The sequence below is a fragment of the Nycticebus coucang genome, chromosome 1, assembly GCF_027406575.1.
Source record: "Nycticebus coucang isolate mNycCou1 chromosome 1, mNycCou1.pri, whole genome shotgun sequence".
NCBI lineage: Eukaryota > Metazoa > Chordata > Mammalia > Primates > Lorisidae > Nycticebus > Nycticebus coucang.
This window is the reverse complement of record NC_069780.1, coordinates 19,897,080-19,915,817: the sequence shown is the minus strand read 5'-3', so window position 1 is coordinate 19,915,817 and position 18,738 is coordinate 19,897,080. Positions and strand designations below refer to the sequence as shown.

Below are 18,738 nucleotides of genomic sequence, written 5' to 3'. Positions count from 1 at the left end.
AATGATTTGAAGCTTCTTTTTATCTGCTACACACAACTCAAATGTTGGAATTAACTATAATAACATAAGCCAATACATGGAAACATTTTCAAGTATGAAAGCAGTCTGGTGATTGATTGATATAGCATAAGAAAGTTATAATTCCTTATCAGTTTTTCCAATGACACTGATATAGCTACATTTTGTTCCAGTAGTGAATGTAAATTATATCTGACATCTTCTGTGAGAAATTTTTTCATTAGCACATACAGAGCAGTCATCAATAAATAATAAGCATATATTTAGTATATCTTTTACCTATCACCTATCAAAAACTGGTCTTAATTTTTATAATAAATCAAGAGTAGCCTGAAGTATGCCATATGTTTTTCCTGTGATATTTATGACATGACTAGAAACTTTATTGAATGTTTATTCAAAAATAAAATTCTGATCATAATATTTCCTGTCTCCATAAAATAGTATCCTTGAATAACAGTGCACTACAAAATTCTCTGAGAAATAAGGAAATGCATTTTTAATTTAATATTTTATTTATATCTCATATACTTTCTGAAAAATCCTTAGCAACATTTCTGTTTTAGACCAAATTTTCTCAGAGCAAAAGCCACTGTGGAACTAAATGAATACGCCTGTATAATTTCTTGTCTTAGTATAATTTCTTTTCTTAGTCTGACAACACATGAGATTTAAACAAAGATCAAAACTTGGAGGTCCGCTGTGATAGCTTGGTTTAAGAAGTGCAATATTAAAACAAAAGCCCTGAGTCTTTTAAGCCCAGTGTGTAAAGATACCCTATGAGTTATCTTAAAGGCACAATAAACAAACAAACAAACAGGTGGTGCCTGTGGCTCAAAGGGGTAGGGCGCCGGCCCCATATGCCGGAGGTGGCGGTTCAAACCCAGCCACAGCCAAAAACTGCAAAAAAACAAAAACCTTGGAGGTCCCCATAGGCAACATTGATACTAATTATATGTTTTAGTTCCTAGCAACTGCCAGTGTTAATGTCACCTAAGCATCACTCCCATAACATCAAAGTAAGTTACAACATGGTGGAAATAGTAGAAGAAACCAAAGGATACAGGATGCAAAGCTGTGTGTAAGAAGAAAAGCAAGTATCTCCCGAGGCTCAAGGAGAAAAGCAAAATCCCTCTGCCAATATCAGGATCCACGCAATGGCCACAAATGGAAAACTTTCAAATTAATCAAACCACCTCACACGTATTGAAAGTTCTTTGTAAACTACATAGTACCTCATTTTTTACAAAAATATCAATTTTGTTCTACTTTGTTTTTTAGTGCCTAATTTAGCGTAGGCACTTTAGAGTCATAGCTATATAAAAGGTTAAATAACAAATACTGCATTACAATTTCATAACTATTGTTATGGTGTATTCTATTCATTTGAAGCCAGTCCATGAACGTAGCCCTCACTCCAAGGAAGGGGAACCCGTGAGCGTCTGACTGTCAGGGGTTAGAGGTAACCAGGGAACATGCACTCTGCCTAACATCCCTCTCACAGGTCATACATATCCACCTGCTGCCATGTCCCCCAAAGTTTAACACCATTATAGAATTACTCCAAATATATAACCTTGCTAGCTGAACTGGGTCTAGCTGTGGTTTAGACACTCCAGGTGCAGTTACATGAACATATCTACTTAGATACAGTTCCTCTTTGTCCGAAAGCAGATACTGGTATCTCAAACACCCAATGCACAATAGCGGGACAGGTATAGGAGAACTGAAAGGGGCAAATGGCAGGTGCACAGGAGCCACTGGTCCCTGGGAGTTCTAAAGGCTAGTCATGAAATTATTGGAAGTTAATTAAGAAAGACAAGAGGTTTTGTTTAATTCCCCATGGCTCTTGGCTGCACCTTCTGGGGTCTAGTTCTACTCTTTGAGTCATCATTCAGCTAAGTGGCTTTCTCAGCAAACTCCAAATCAGAATCGTAAGAGTCCAACTTCTGAACTATTTCTATTACTATCTTTTCAAGCTGGCCAAGTTTCTGCACTTAGGATTCTTTTAAGAATGTCATGGATCTCCTGTGAATCTTCTTGGGATTAACATCATTTGATAAAGGCACATTCACACATTTTTTGAGATAAGCCCCTTTCTATCTTGGGCTCTTGCTGATGAAAACTAATGCACTTAAGCTTTCCAGAAGCCATAATTATGTTGCCAAGGGCACAGATAATAGTCTTCTTAATCTCTTTTTTTTTTTTTTTTTTTGTGGTTTTTGGCCGGGGCTTGAACCCACCACCTCCGGCATATGGGACCAGCGCCCTACTCCTTGAGCCACAGGCGCCGCCCTTCTTAATCTCGTTTAGAGATTTCTGAATCACCAGATTTAATTATTTTGAGGTCTTAAAAAAAGGTTTTGAAGTCATATTCTCTTCTACCATTGAACTAAGTTTCCTGGGAAAGATTTTGTTTTGGCTTGAAGTTGTTTCTTAAATTTAACGTAATGTGATTTCTAGAGAAACTGAGGCTTTTCAGGGCCACCGTAAGTACTGGCCCCTTTTTAGTTTAACAAAATTCCTTTAATTTACCTCCCTACTCTTGTGTTATACTATGTTACTGCTAGAAGAAACCAGGTGGCACCTTCCCCACTTTGCTTGGACATCTCTTTCGGCCAGCGGTTCTCAACCTGTGGGTCCCAACCCACAGAAACTGTATTAAAGGGCTGCGGCATTAGGAAGGTTGAGAACCACTGTTTTAGGCAAATATCAAGACACATTTTCTATTTTTTCACCTTACTCTGATAACACAGATTTTGATTCTAAGTATGGGCTGCAGCTGTAACAAAAGTCTGAAACACGTGAGCAGCTGTGCATCTGGGCAGTAGATTTTGAGGAGAATGTTCCTGAAAGTGCAAAATTCCTTAAAGGAGCTGAAGGAGCTGTAAGGAGACTTTTACAGTCTTCAATAGGCTGCAGATCAGGACTTTCAGGAGAGTTAAATGTTACTGGAAACCTGGAAACTGGATTCTCTGTTATTGGAGACAGAAAGTCCTTATTTTGTAGTATTAGGTATGTATTGCTGTTTAGCAAACTATCACAAAACTCACAGGCTTAACTTACTTTTAATTATTTCACAGTTTCTGTGGACAATTCAGGCACAGCTTGGCTGGGGCCTCTGGCTCAAGGTCTCTTGTGAAGTGCATTCTAGCCTGTGGCCAGGGTTGTGGTCATCCCACAGCTCCACTCAAGGGTTGGACCTGCTGTCAAGTTAACTCACAGGTTGCTGCCAGGCCTCAAGAAACTTGCTTTCGAGCTATAATTTGGACCTCTCCAAAGAGCTGCCTCAGGACATGGCTTCTCCCAAAGTGAGCCATCCAAAGGAGAGTGAGGTAGAGCACCCAGGTCAAAAGACAACAGTTTTTTAAAAAACTAATCTTGAATACTTGGGGGGTGGATTGCCTGAGCTCAGGAATCTAAAAAAAAAACTACTAAAACTACTTCTCTACTAAAAACAGAAAAAACTAGCCGGGTGTTGTGGTGGGCGCCTGTTCGCCCAACTACGTGGGAGGCTGAGGCAAGAAGATGGCTTGAACCCAAGAGTTTGAGGTTGCTGTAAGCTACAATGCCATGGCACTCTACCAAGGGCGACAGAGTGGGAAAAAAATAAAGAAAGAAAGAAGAAACTAATCTTGGAAGTGACAAGAAATTATTTCTCCTGTATTCAGTTCATATAAAGAGAGTCGATAAGGGGAGGAATTATAAAAGATCATGAACACTAAGCAAGGGCGGCCACTGAGGCAATCCTGGAGCCACCCCAGGAACCGTCAGTATTACCTGTCTACCCTGTTACTTTGAAGTACAATTAACTTTTAATTAACCATATAATACAAGGCGACCTAGATATGCACGATCTAACAACATTTATGAAAGTTACATATTCTCAGATCATGTTGATGACAGCCACAAAGGCATTGACCTATCCTTTTGAGTTCCCTAGGCCAGGGCAATCACCTGGTTTAGGTCACCTGGAATTCAACGGCCATCTAGGGAGAAGAGCATCACAGGTCATTTTCAAAGTGGAGCAGCTAACTGTTTAAATTTATTATTTGGATCATGGATGAAATTGATAATCCAAAGTTTAAACATCATCACGTTAGGGTGTCTTTGATGATAAAGTAGATTTGTTCTGCATTTGCATTTCTCTCGGTAGGAACTGTGAATGGTACATTACTGCTGAATGCTTCTTAGAGTGATGTAATTCGCCTGGGGAAAAATGTGCAGGCACAGGGATAAGTAGAATAATGAATCTGTTGCATTGCATCCTTTGGACTTTGTTCCAAAGTCCTCCTATGGAACAAATCCAGAAAGCTCTGTTGGGTAAAAATTGTAATTTTAAGATAATGACTATCATATTCATTTTTCTAAGTTTGAATAAAACACAAAGCATCTGTGAGATAGCTGGGCACCATTCTTTCGTCTGATAAATGATATTCAACTTCCTCAGTAGTACAATCGCATTAGACAGGCAATTCATTTTAAATTCAACTGAGTGCTAAGGTGATGATGAATTGCTTTAGCTTTCCAAACTACAGAGTCTAGATCACATCTCCTATGAGCTCTAGAGCACACATCTTACGGGATCTTAGGCCTCATATATGTTTTATATCTTTACATTGTCCCTACTTCCGTATCAATGGACAGGAAATAAATAGGAGTTACTGCCAAAATGTGTGAACACAGAGAAAAAAATCCAGGAAAACATTTTAAAGCTTTATTAAATCATGTACATACATTCAATTAAATTTTAATGCCTAATATAATCATCAAATAATGACAAGGTCATTTTGTTTATCACTTGTGATGTATTCTTTTTATATTTATTATATATAAGTAATGTATTCACATGAAATGGATTTATTACTTTTTGTGTAAACATTAGGATGTTTTACTTCTCTTTACCTAATTGTATCTGGTGTCCCTTCACAGGCATGATCCTAAAAATTTCAGTCGTAAATAAAACTTCTGCATAAAGGACCTTGTACATGATTTAGGATAATTATGTGTACAAAACTTCCTGGAAGTTATTTTCATAAATAGAAGATATTTCCAGCTGTACTAGGAAAATTTATCTGCTGTGTTCAAATATGAACAGGCTGGTAGATATTGACTTGTTTAGATTTTGGCATAGGACAAGTCCTCAAAATTCTATAATTTTATGCACTAAAATTTGCTGAGAATTAAAATTACATACATATATGTGAACACGTGTATGTATACACAAACACACACATATTTTTCCGTTTGTCTTCCTGTAATGCCTCCAATGATGCCATCTGCATCTTTAGTCTCAGACCCCTGATAGGAGCCCACACAGCAGTCACAGATTTCTCACAGATCCTCAGATGGATCCTAATCTCCGTATATCCATCTTTCTTTCTGCTCAGGATGACGCTCCCCCTTTTAGCAAAACATGACTCGTTCTTTAAAATTCAGTTCACCTCTTACCCTCTCTTGCTCTAAATTAGATGTCTGACTATTGGATATATTTAAAAATCTATTATAGCCCTTTATCAATCAACCTACCTTATTATTGTATTTGTCTATTTTTTTTACTTTTCACTAGACTGAAATTTCTAGAAGCAAAGAATCTATAGCTTAATTAACTTTGCAATCCTGGATACAGTTTAGTGATGTCAAAGAGTAAGCATTAAAAAAAAAAAAAAAAAAATCCAGGGTGGCGCCTGTGGCTCAAAGGAGTAGGCGGCTAGACCCATATACCGGAGGTGGTGGATTCAAACCTGGCCCCAGCCAAAAAAAAAAAAAAAAAAAAAAACTATATGCATGAAAAAAGGGAAAGAGGGATTATTCCCCTTCATATCTCTATTTCTGATCCTAACAAAAATGAATAGAGGGCAATGCTAAACAGAATTTTAGGATATTTCCAAAAGATCTGGAGGAACCTTGGGTAAAATATCTGTTTATCAGCATTCATAGGACAAGAAATATTTAAAGGGAAACCACATTGGGATGTTTCTGAAGGAGACAAAAAAAATTATACTTCTTCCTGTTTAAAATCTGCATACGTATGTATCGTTAATACGTGCGTTAGGATTTTGTGGAGTAATTCAAAATCCTCAAAGGAGATCAAAGCCTATTTAAGAAGTCATTTTTGTTAAAAACAGGCTTCCCAAAGGCCTTGTACATGTTGTTAAAGACTAAGGCAATTCAGGTCTGATATAGAAACTCCTCCAAGAACACAGCAGATAGTTAATTACGTGAGTTAGTGACCTGTTTGCTAAGAGTTATGTTCCTGAGTGAAAGGAAACCTGCACAAAGGGAATTTACAGAGGCTGCTGCAGACACACTGGGTTGCCATAGGTTATTTCTTTGCTTTTCATTTGAGAAAAGAAATGAGCATAGGGCCTCAGTGGGGAATAAGAACAGTGAAAGACATCATAGAAAAAAGAAAAATCTGATTTCATAAATCAAAATTATTAAATGTTTGGTCATTCTATTAGGCAGGGAGAAATAAATTTTGGTTAATAGCTGTCATCACTTAGGTATTTAAAAGTGACACAAGCCAATAGAAAAGAGAGAATCAATTGCTACTCATATTCAAGTTACAAGTGACTTTTTAAGAAGTCACGTGTGTTAAGGACTTTCAAATAATTATTTAGTTGAGAAGAATTAGGTTTCTAAAACTTGGAATAAATTGAATCAACATTGTTATTAAAATGTCCATACTGCCCAAAGCAATATATAATTTTAATGCAATTCCTATTAAAGCTCCATTGTCATATTTTAAAGATCTTGAAAAAATAATACTTCGTTTTATATGGAATCAGAAAAAACCTCGAATAGCCAAAACATACCTGAGCAATAAAAACAAAGCAGGAGGAATCACGCTACCAGACCTGAGAGTGTACTATAAATCCATAGTGATCAAAACAGCATGGTACTGGCACAAAAGCAGAGAAGTAGATGTCTGGAACAGAATAGAGAACCAAGAGACGGATCCAGCTACTTTCCGTTATTTGATCTTTGACAAGCCAATTAAAAACATTCAGTGGGAAAAGATTCCCTATTTAACAAATGGTGCTGGGTAAACTGGCTGGCAACCTGTAGAAGAATGAAATTGGACCCACACCTTTCACCATTAACTAAGATAGACTCCCACTGCATAAAAGATTTAAACTTAAGACATGAAACTATAAAAATACTTGAAGAAAGTGCAGGGAAAACTCTTGAAGGAATCGGCCTGGGTGAATATTTTATGAGGAAGACTCCCCAGGCAATTGAAGCAGTATCAAAAATACACTACTGGGACCTGATCAAACTAAAAAGCTTCTGCACAGCCAAGAACATAGTGAGTAAAGCAAGCAGACAGCCCTCAGAATGGGAGAAAATATTTGCAGGTTATACCTCCGATAAAGGTCTAATAACCAGAATCCACAGAGAACTCAAATGTATTAACAAGAAAAGAACACGTGACCCCATCTCAGGTTGGGCAAGGGACTTGAAGAGAAACCTAAGGAAGACCGACGCAAGATCTACAAACACATGAGAAAAGCTCATCATCCTTAATCATCAGAGAAATGCAAATCAAAACTACTCTGAGATATCACCTAACCCCAGTAAGAGTAGCCCACATAACAAAATCCCAAAACCAGAGATGTTGGTGTGGATGTGGAGAAAAGGGAACACTTCTACACTGCTGGTGGGAACTCCCACTAATATGTTCCTTCTGTAAGGATGTTTGGAGAACACTTAGAGACCTAAAAATAGACCTGCCATTTGATCCTATAACTCCTTTACTAGGTTTATACCCAGAAGACCAAAAGTCACAATATAACAAAGACATCTGTACCAGAATGTTTATTGCAGCCCAATTCATAATTGCTAAGTCATGGAAGAAGCCCAAGTGCCCATCGACCCACAAATGGACTAGCAAGTTGTGGTACATGTATACCATGGAATATTATGCAGCCTTAAAGAAAGATGGAGATTTTACCTCTTTCATGTTTACATGGATGGAGCTGGAACATACTCTTCTTAGCAAAGTATCTCAGGAATGGAAGAAAAAGTATCCAATGTACTCAGCCCTACTATGAAGCTAACTTATAGCTTTCACATGAAGACTATAACCCAACTATAGCACAAGACTATGGGGAAAGGGCCAAGGAAGGGGAAGGGAGGGGGGAGGTTTTGGTAGAGGGAGGGTAATGGGTGGGGCCACACCTATGGTGCATCTTAGAATGGGTACAAGCGATTGCACTAATGTACACAGCTATGATTTAACAATAAAAAAAGAAAAGAGAAAAAAACAAAATAAATCGAATCAAATTTTCTTTGTCATTCCTTTAAAAGGCTTATATCTTATAATTGCTTAAGTTTCAAAAACTAATACTATAATACAACACGAATGTTTCCTAATAAATGCAAAGAATGTAACCTAATTGTATGTATCCTTATATTACTCTGAAATTAAAGAAAATTAAACATTTATTTCAATAATTAAAATCTTAGAAAACCTTATTACTTTCATATTCTACTTTTCTCTCAGCTTAAATACCTTGTCATTATGCTCCATGCAACCTACACCTCAGGAAGCACCACACCTGGGCGACAAGTGAAGTGTCTGTAGGCACAGGACACCTAAGGAAAATTGATCAGTATTATTATTTCTCCACAAAAGCAGTTTTATTAGTGATGATGATGTTCATATCCAAAGACCAAGTATTGTTTATTCTGTAGCAGAAGAATAGCTTCATGGATTATAATTTTACTTATACTGTATTGTCCAAAATTACTTCTGTTAGAGACAAACAAAAGGGCGGTGCCTGTGGCTCAAAGGAGTAGGGCGCCAGCCCCATACACCGGAGGTGGTGGGTTCAAATCCAGCTCTGGCCAAAAACTGCAAAAAAAAAAAAAAAAAAGCACACACTTTACTTGGAGGGTCATCTTCCAAAATGTTATTTGTTTATTAAATAATAATATATTAAGTGCAATCCTGTCTTCATTGGTTTATATCATCTACCTGGAAGGCAGACTTTACTTCAAGTTCTAGAAGTATTTGGGGTGCTTGAAAAAGATGAACAAAGGGCCAGGAGATGTGTATTAAGAGAGAACAAGATCCGGTGAGCAAATAATTCAGTGAAATATTGAAATGTCTATTTTTCCTTACATATCTTCCCTCTTTCCACTCATTTTAAGCAAGAAAGGAGAGTCAATGCAATAAGTCTTCCTTCTTCCATCCTATGACTTTATAAAATCCTAAATACCCGGAAAGGCTAATGCTGAAGATGGTAGAAAACGATGAGAAAACATTAGAGAAATGGCTAGGGAGTGAGGGAAAAGTCCTAGAAGAGACCGGAGGAGAAGCGCATTGGTTCCAAGAAGAAAGGAAACTTGTTTCTCGTTCCTAGCTTGAGAGTAGCTTTTTATTCAAAAATGTTTTAAAGTACTAAGCAATTTCTCCATTAGCATAGCAAAGATAAAAGGTGCTGTAACATCTTTCACTTCACATCCTTATTGTTTTGACTATAAAAACAGAATTTTGTTCTTTTCCTCTTAAAGGGAACAAGGGAAGCAGGTTCTGGACGTCAGAAAGGGGCACTATTATATAATTTAGTAGTCCTCTTCCTCCCATTTTGCCTAGTTTACGTTTTAAACCATATTTAAATATAAAAGGAAATACCCGGATTTAAAATGAAAAACTTCACAGTTTCTTTAATGCGTTCCCTGGCTCGGTTCACTACTGTAAAGATGAGTGAGAAGCCTAACAGTTTATCAGTTGCTTCAATTCCCCTTTCCATAACCCCCACTCAGCAACTTGATGTACATCCTTTTCCCACTTGGAATTTGGCACTTATGTGCTCCTTGGTTCAATAGTTTAGGTGCTAAGATTTTGGAGTGCTACTTAGAACCAAGGACTTACTACCTTGCTAAGTGAAATTTATTAGGAGGCCATTGGGTTGGACTGAGCTCCTGTACTAGACCCAATAAACCAAACTAAATAAATGCTAAAATTCTACATCATCAAGCTGAAACTAAGTTATCTTACCTTCCGAGAACTCAATAGAGTGGGAGATAATAGCTGTGGTGTCACAAGCTAGGTAGTGAGCTAGAGATGGGCAGGGCAGATGACAGGTGCTTGTGGTTAGGCTAATTTGGACAGGTCTGGGTCAGGCTGACCTGGGCTGTTATGGGAATGAGGCTAATTAAGACCCTACACGTGGGTTGTTATTAAGACCTTGCAGGTGGGTTGTTTTGAAAACAGTTAAGTCAGACTCTGGGAGACCCCCAAGAAGCAGCTGATACTCCTCAAAGTTGTGTATAAAACTTAGAGGCTGCACTTTATATCCCGCCTTCAGTCACTAGGCCAGAGCCCGGCTTGCTGTGCAGGTAACTAATAAACACTTTCTTTTCCTTACTGAAACCTTGTTTTCTTTTTTTTTTTCATTTATTTCAGTGACTACCTCCAGCCACTATGCCCCTCTAACAGTGTTATGATATCTATATATAAGATATATGTCACGTATATTTTTTCACCATGGTTCCTATGGAGTTTCATAACTCCTGCAGTCCTTGTTACGTTTGGGGTGCTTTAGGCCTCAGAAGCAGACCTCGGGAGATATGATAGAATCTCTCCAGGTGACCACCTCCTCTCCTTTCACCTGCCCAAGTAGGTCAAAAGACCCTCATTCCAGAGAAGGTCCTTCCTGTATCCTGAAGAAAGGATGTTACAGAGAGACCAGGAAGAATGTGAGTAGAAAAGTCTGGCTGGATTTTTAGATCATGAGCTTTTTGTCCCATCACATTCTACAAGCCTCGCAAGGATGACCGTAAGATCACAAGAGGACTGGGTTCAGAGCTTCCCGAGAGCTGAACACGAGCTTCCCGGGTGGTGGGTGCCCAGGGAGGGATGGGAACACTGATACCTTGCCCTACACCTCTCTTCATCTGTAGCCTTTGTAATTTCTATCGTGATGCATTAGCACCTGTGTTTCCCTGACTTCTGATAGCTGTTCCAGCTAATTAATAGAACCCAAAGAGGTAAGGGGGAGTGGGAACCCCAGCTTGAAGCCTGTTGGTCAGAAGCTCTAGGGGCCCAGACTTAGAACTAATGTCCGTGGAGGGGGGTCTTGAGGAATGAGCCCTCACCCCGTGGAGCTGACAATATGTCCAGGTGATAATGTGGGGATTGAATTAGCGGACACTCAATGTGTGAGGGAAAACCTCACATTTGCTCACAGAAGTTCTCTTTCATGTGTATTGTTGTGGAGTATAGAGGAAAGCAGTTTGGAAGCGTTTTTCCCAAAGCAATGGCCAAATCCCAAACAACACCATTTTAGCTGGCATAATACAGAAGTCCTCTCTCCTTTAACCTTTATCAGGAAAGTAAATTTGAAACACCAATCTGGTTTTGTTTTTTTGTTTCTGCTTTCCTCATCCCTTTTTTGTCTATAAAACCATACTCCCCTCCTCAGCCTACTGGAATACTCATTCCGTTCTATAGACAGAGGTGTTGCCTGATTCTGGAATCACAAATAAAAGCCATGTAAGATCTTTAGAATGAATTTGTTACAATTTTGTCCTTTGACAACCTCTAACCCAATTCCACTTCAAAAGTTGGAAAAAATAATAAGAAACCATGGGAAATATTCTTATGTAAAGGGAAATGTTTTTTTCTTTTATGATGAGGGATAGAAGGAACATTACCCTCACATTACTTAAAGTATTAAACTGGGTTAAATCTCAGTTTTCATATATTTATTTTTAGTTTCAATAATATATTCATATCAGTGGGAAAAGTACATATAGGTCTCTTCTGGGTTCCTAATTTCATCATTTTAACCTAATACTCTATTATATTCTCAAGAAGTGCTTAATGAAACTTAATAAGTACTTTTATTCAGTAAGTACTTAATAAAAATCTAAAATATGCAAAGCGCTTTGCTAGGTATGTTAAAAGATACAAAAATTTATTAATATATGTCTGTGGCTCCTGTCCTCTGAAATCCACAATTTCATAATTTGCCATAACAAGAACTAGAAACAGGCTCAGCGCCTGTGGCTCAAGCGGCTAAGGCGCCAGCCACATTCACCTGAGCTGGTGGTTTCGAATCCAGCATGGGCCATCAAACAACAATGACGGCTGCAACCAAATAATAGCTGGGCATTGTGGCGGGTGCCTGCAGTCCCAGCTACTTGGGAGGCAGAGGCAGGAGAATCGCTGGAGCCCAGGAGTTGGAGGTTGCTATGGGAGGGTTGCTATGTCACCTACTCAGGGTGACAGCTGGAGGCTCTCTCAGAAAAAACAAACAAAAAACCCCCTAGAAACAATATTTTCATATCTTTTCAAGCCTTCTAAGAAAACTGTAAGAGAATTAACACATGTATTTTTGTCATAAGGACCTAAAAATTAAAATTAGGGTCTGGGTTGGGCGGCACCTGTGGCTCAAAGGAGTAGGGCGCTGGTCCCATATGCCGGAGGTGGTGGGTTCAAACCCCCGGCCCAAAAAAAAAAAACCCAAAAAAGTTAGGGTCTGGGATTAAGGTAAAATGATTAAGAAGCATTGGTTTTTAGATTGTATGAAATCACCCAAGAAAGTGAGTCCATTTAAGAAGAGAAGTGGCTGCAGAGGGGGGACTAAAATGGGGGGAATGTGATATTTACATACTATTTACATATTGGTTCTTATCGCTTGAGGTCTTTCATCATCCAGAAAGAAATCCACTTCCAATGTTAGAAAAATAATTCATTAGAAATTAGACCACTGAAATATTTAAAATAAAATTATAAATATTATCTATCTATGCTGATTCAAACGTAGGCTGTTAACGTGACTTATGTTCACCTTTACCTAGGCCTCTGGAAGCAATCTAGACGAAGTTAGAGAGGAAACGCTCTCCTCTTCTGTGAATTCATAAGACAATGTTTCTTAAATTCCAATTTGAAAAGAACTATGTAAGAAGAAAAAAAATTTACTAACTTACTAACCAAATGTCACTGGGAAAAATAACAAAAAAATATTTCAGAATGGGTGAACGATAGACATCCTGTTAGTTTATCATCCCCAGTCCATCCCTACTTTCCAGGTAACCAGATGTGGATTAAAGATTAGAGCCTGAGCCTGCTGAAAACCATAGTAAAAAGGCCCCTGCTTGGTGATCTTGTCCACACCAATAGCAGTGAAGGTGAATGGCATCCCTGTCTGGATACATCACTCACGTGTAAAACCAGCCAGCAATGGGGAGTGGACGGTCCAGCAACACCCAGAACATTCCCACCGTCTTACCCTGAAAAAACTGACTGCAGCCCTGCCCCAGTCACATCCCAGGAGCTGACTGGTCTACGCAGAGCAGCAGCTTGAGGATGAGCCCCAGCAGTGTGGGACTGATGACGGATTCTTTGCTTTGGACTTTTTCACCTTCCTTCTTTAATCTTAGGTGTAAGACATGATGAAGGTTGTGAAAAATGTATCCAAAAGGTAACCCAAACTAGACAAACTGTCAAAATTATGGTATTGGTTTACTCTTAGTATGAATATATAGGAAAGCCCAAAGGTACCTACATATATACTAACACCCAATACCAGATATGTGCGCCGCCTAGTGGGCCAGCTGTTTGCTACAATCCTGCTTGAACCCCCAGAGCAAAACACATTTGCTATGTGGTATACTGATATCCATGGAAAGACAATAAACTCGAGTTATAACAGAAGGTTTACACAAAGTCATTAATAATAATTTTGCAATATATACAGACATGTCTTTTTATATTTTCAATAATAACTAGAAGTTTTCCATGTAGAAATACTATATATTTTGGAATAATTATTTCTATGTATTTCATATTTTATGTTGTCATGTTAACTATAATTCTCTGTTAATGTTATACAATGGATATCTGTATATTGAACTTAAAAAATAACAGAATAATAGTAAACATTAAAAAAAGAAAATAATGACATATATGCTATTGGAAAAGCATCATAAAATAGTCAAAAGCACGAGTTTTGAAATCAGTCTGGCTTTGACAATTTATTAAGGGAATAGTGGATGTGTTAAAGTCTTTGAGTCTCCATTGCCTTTTACAGAAACTGGGATGAAAAAAATGCCTAGCTTATAACTTGTGGGTTGTTGTAACGTTTTCCCCAGAAAAACATGTAAAACACCCTTAAAATGTGTCTTACATCATTGGAAATGCTCAGTAAATTAAAGCTTGAATAGTAGATAACTTTTAGATAAACCACATGTTCAAAGAAGCTTTGTGGATTAGCAGGGGCAACATTCCAAACAGATAACTTCTGAGTAAAATATTGGAACAGATTTTATGTTCCATATTTTCTAATTTCAAAAAATCTGTTATGAGATCATATGAGCTGAAATCTAAAATATACGCACAGATGTAAAATAATGCATTGTTAAGAAGAGAAACATAAAGCTTAAAATGAGTTACATGATAATAAATTTACAAAACTGGGCGGTGCCTGTGGCTCAGTCGGTAAGGCGCCGGCCCCATATACCGAGGGTGGCAGGTTCAAACCCGGCCCCTGCCAAACTGCAACCAAAAAATAGCCGGGCATTGTGGCGAGTGCCTGTAGTCCCAGCTGCTCGGGAGGCTGAGGCAGGAGAATCGCTTAAGCCCAGGAGTTGGAGGTTGCTGTGAGCTGTGTGAGGCACTCTACCAAGGGCCATAAAGTGAGACTCTGTCTCTACAAAAAAAAAATAAATTTACAAAACCACTATTAAGAAAACAGATTATGCAATAATAATAATAATGCAAAGAAAGTAACATTGACATTGTCAAATAAGAGTATGTCTATTATAGAATGCTTTGACTCTAGATTCAGTATGGAGTGATCAGTTAACAACTTTTTTTTTTATTTAAGTCTCAAAGGAGTATGGCACTCTCCCCATATGCTGGAGGTGGTGGGTTCAAACCCAGCCCTGGCAAAAAAAAAAAAAAAAAATTTTTGCATTATGATTATTATTATTGCTTAATATTTCGATGCGTCAATTGTTTGACTTCTTTTCTGAATGTATTTATGTTCATTTGTTCTTTATGAGGTTTTTGTTTCTAGTCCTTATCTTAAACATTGTTATTGTTATTAAATTTTAAGCCTTTTTTAATTTTGTGAAGGCAAAAAATGGAAACCTAATAAACACATGTATATGTAAAAAAAAAAAAAACAGATTACTCGAAATAAATACATTACATAAAGACACCAACACAAAGTAAACAAGTAAAAACATAATTTCATAAATCAACAATCCAATAAGACAGGTTCAAATACAACTATTTAATATCCTATTAACCATCACTAGTATTTATTGATATTTTCCATTACTTCTTTAAATCACTATTTGTACTGGTGTTTCTGTATACTGTCTTTCCTCAAGGAGCTCTTGAGAAGAGAGTAAACACCATATGGTACATGGCGTTAGGACAAAATTATAGTTATTTACCAAGTCAACAGGTAATTTAAATCGGAATGAATCTAAAGCTCTTTTAAAAGCAGCTGTAACCAGTTCAACTGTTTTTACCACATAAAAATATATTAAATTATGTAGCTAATAACCTAATTATTCAACATGAATACACTGAAAAACTGAATTTGGTATATATTAATAAATCTCATTTTGTATTTTTTGACCAAGCCTTAAAATTAACTTAAAAGCCTATAAAGTAATGATATTAAGCCACATGACTCATGCTTATTTGTCTTATTTCTTTAAGTGTATATTTCATATTCTTCTCTTAAAGAGAATTTTAGAACCATAGGTGAATCCCTTTACATATCTGAGCTTATGCACCATTTTTTAAAAAACTTTCATGAACCCCTCAGCAAATCTTTGCATGGACTAAATGAAGTAGAGCTCAAAAAGAAATTATTTCCAGACTATTTCAAATAAGACAATAATGGTTACTAATAAAGTTCTTTATTTTCCTAATAGCCAGGGCTTTGTCCAAACATTTCCAAGAAAAGATAATGCCAAATTATTTAACAAAATCTTGAACACTTAATAATTAATATCTGTGTAAAGAAAAGAAAAAAGTTAAAATAAAATTTATAATGCTAATTGCCATTTGGATCATTCAGCAATATTCATATACAATTTAATATTTACTGTTTATTGTGTTTTATGACCATGGGTACAACATTAAGCTTGGTTTTAACATAGATTTATACTCCAAAGTTCTTTTAAAAAGGAATGTAAAAGCTAAGTATCTCTGTCCACAGAAGGTAGAATTAAAGGAACATTTTCAGATCAGATGTTCCTCATAAAGTCTTCGATCACTTTGAGAAGAGACAGCAGTTCTGACAGAGAGAACCTGGAAGGCAAACAGTCCCAGAAATCCCCTTCCCACCTCTCACAGTCCTGCTGTTACTCTGGGGACAAAGGGGAAGGGACGCGCCCATCAGAATGGGACTAAGGAGGGAGCTGACAAGAAGACGACTGGCTGAAAAGATTCCACCTACCTCGGCAACTTTTTCCTCCCATCCCCAGCAGAAGAAAAAGTTTATCCTCTTCAGAAAGAAAATTAGGTAAACTCTGGACGACAGAAACAGGGAAACCTGAGACAGGGACTATACTACTGAAAGCAAATAGGTTAAATGAAATTCTCTCCACTAAATCCTTGAAAATCTCATAACTTCTCCCTTTTTACCTTTCATTGCTCTCAGGGTGGTATTATAATCTATCCCCTGCAGGCAGGAATCTTGCCTGGTACTTTGTCCCTCTATATCTGTGTACGGTCTGCTGATCTTCCAAGAAATTCTGTAAGCTATCAAGTATTTTGTAAGAAAATCCTTTCTGTTTAAACTAGCTAAATCAAACTAGCTAATCAAATTATTTTGCCTGCAGCAATGAAACCTAACCATTATTCTAATGGCATTCATTTCAGGGTTGCAAAGATCGCCCTGAATTTGTAGCTTTGTTAATAAAAGAAATTCATAACCTTAGTACTGTTATGATCTGAACTTAGTAGAGGGATGCTTTCTTCTAATTTATTTTTGTCTTTCCTCCACTACCTTCCTCATTTCCCCTCTTCCATCCTCTCCTCTCCACTCCTTTCCCTCTGTTGCTCCTTCTGTTTCTATCTTCACTCCTCTTGAGTTACGTAAGATAAATGGACAATCACAATCATCCCTAAAGTAAAAACACAGTAGACGCCTTATAGTACAATAGTTAAAATCACAGCCTTTGGAATTTTAAAGACCCTAGTTTGAATGTCAGTCAAGCCATCTGCCAGCACCATCATTCATAATAGCTCAACTATTCCACATTTCCAGTTTCTTATCTGTCAAATAAAACAATAATCCTATGTATTGAGGATGAATACCCCAATAAATCATTTTTATTTTATTCACTATATTGATATCTATATCTGCATATGCTAAAAATAAAACGCAAATTGTCTTTATTTGTATTAAAATAATAGTTTACAGAGGTCTTAACTATCAAATATATACTAAAAATCCATGTGTCATATTTATCTACTATTATATCTTCAAAACCCATTCTGTGGAAATCAAACTCAAGCATCTCCCACTTGTTTGCTTTCCACTTACTCCTTGTACCTCACTTCCTTTGGAAGAACTTCCTAATTTCTTTGTAAAGTATTATACATCATGTCTCTCACATCACATAACTTATTTGTCACCATGTGGGCAACACAAGGCTGAGTACGTGTAATTTCTGCTCCTTCAGGGGCTCTCTTTACTTCTCCCTTGCCTGAGATCTTGGGATGTTTCTCTCTCCTCACCATAAATAATTTGCACTTTTCCGGGGCCTGGACAAATGAAACCAGTGCTATGATTTCTGCAGCATTTCACAGTCAGAATAAACGTCTCCAGCCCCAGTATCCTTACACATAGTAGGGTCTCAATAAACGTCTGTTAATTTCTGAATGCCTCCTTGCGTTCAAGGGTGTAATAGACATGGTGTGAAATGGCAATAACTAAAACTAATATCACAGAGACCAAAGACCGTGGGAAGCAGCAAGACATACAAGTAGAGAAAGGCTGATGCTAAAACGAGGGTAGACCACGGTCGGCTGACTGCTGCGAGCAGTATCGCCAGAAATCACGGCCCGTCTCTTCTTAGCGTGGCATAGCAGCTAGCATGGTCAGCTTCCTACTCGGTTCTGTTATCAAAGATTCTGTCTCTGGCAAAGACACTTAGGGGAGAAAAGAGAGCTTAATTCCTCTACCTCAATTATGCTTTAACACTTTTGCTCAGTAAACTCGCAGGCTTAGATACTTCTGCCCAAGTCTTTCTTATTAAATAAGGCCTACCTACTTCAAATAAACCTTGATTCTTTAGTAGAAGTTTATGCACATAATTTTAATATAACAGCTTTAGCCTATATGATCATGTTAGTCATATGACTGTCATATATCCTGACATAAGGGTTCCCATTGTATTTACTAACGTGAGAGAAATTACCTAAGAAAAAGAGGATATCTCCAAGTTCAAAGACATAAACTCACTGCTGATAACATAAGCCAAGAACTTCGGAGAAAACAGAGAATTTCCTTAGCTGAGAATCTCACATCAACAGTTACAATATTCAGATTATGTCTTTATTCAAAATTATTGCTATTAGGCTAAACATCCATCTAGCAAATGCTTACCTTTTAGTTTTCTGTGCTGTGCATCAGCCACTACCCAACAAGTGAGTTTCTGCCAAAATACATCAAACCTTGACCCCTCTCTTCTGGAACACATTCTGAAGAGGTGTCCATTATCTCCCTACACTAT

The 18,738-nt window shown here is 37.5% G+C and overlaps 1 protein-coding gene and 1 non-coding gene across 4 annotated transcripts in view; one reads left to right on the top strand and one right to left on the bottom strand.

Annotated features, from left to right (window-relative positions):
* Positions 1-18,738, bottom strand: part of CCSER1 (coiled-coil serine rich protein 1) — a 702,132-nt gene that overhangs the window by 144,528 nt on the left and 538,866 nt on the right. The gene's annotated exons all lie outside the window — the stretch shown is intronic.
* Positions 677-821, top strand: LOC128593326 (small Cajal body-specific RNA 1). The gene has a single exon (XR_008382327.1). It is a non-coding gene; the product is annotated as a small Cajal body-specific RNA 1 (non-coding RNA).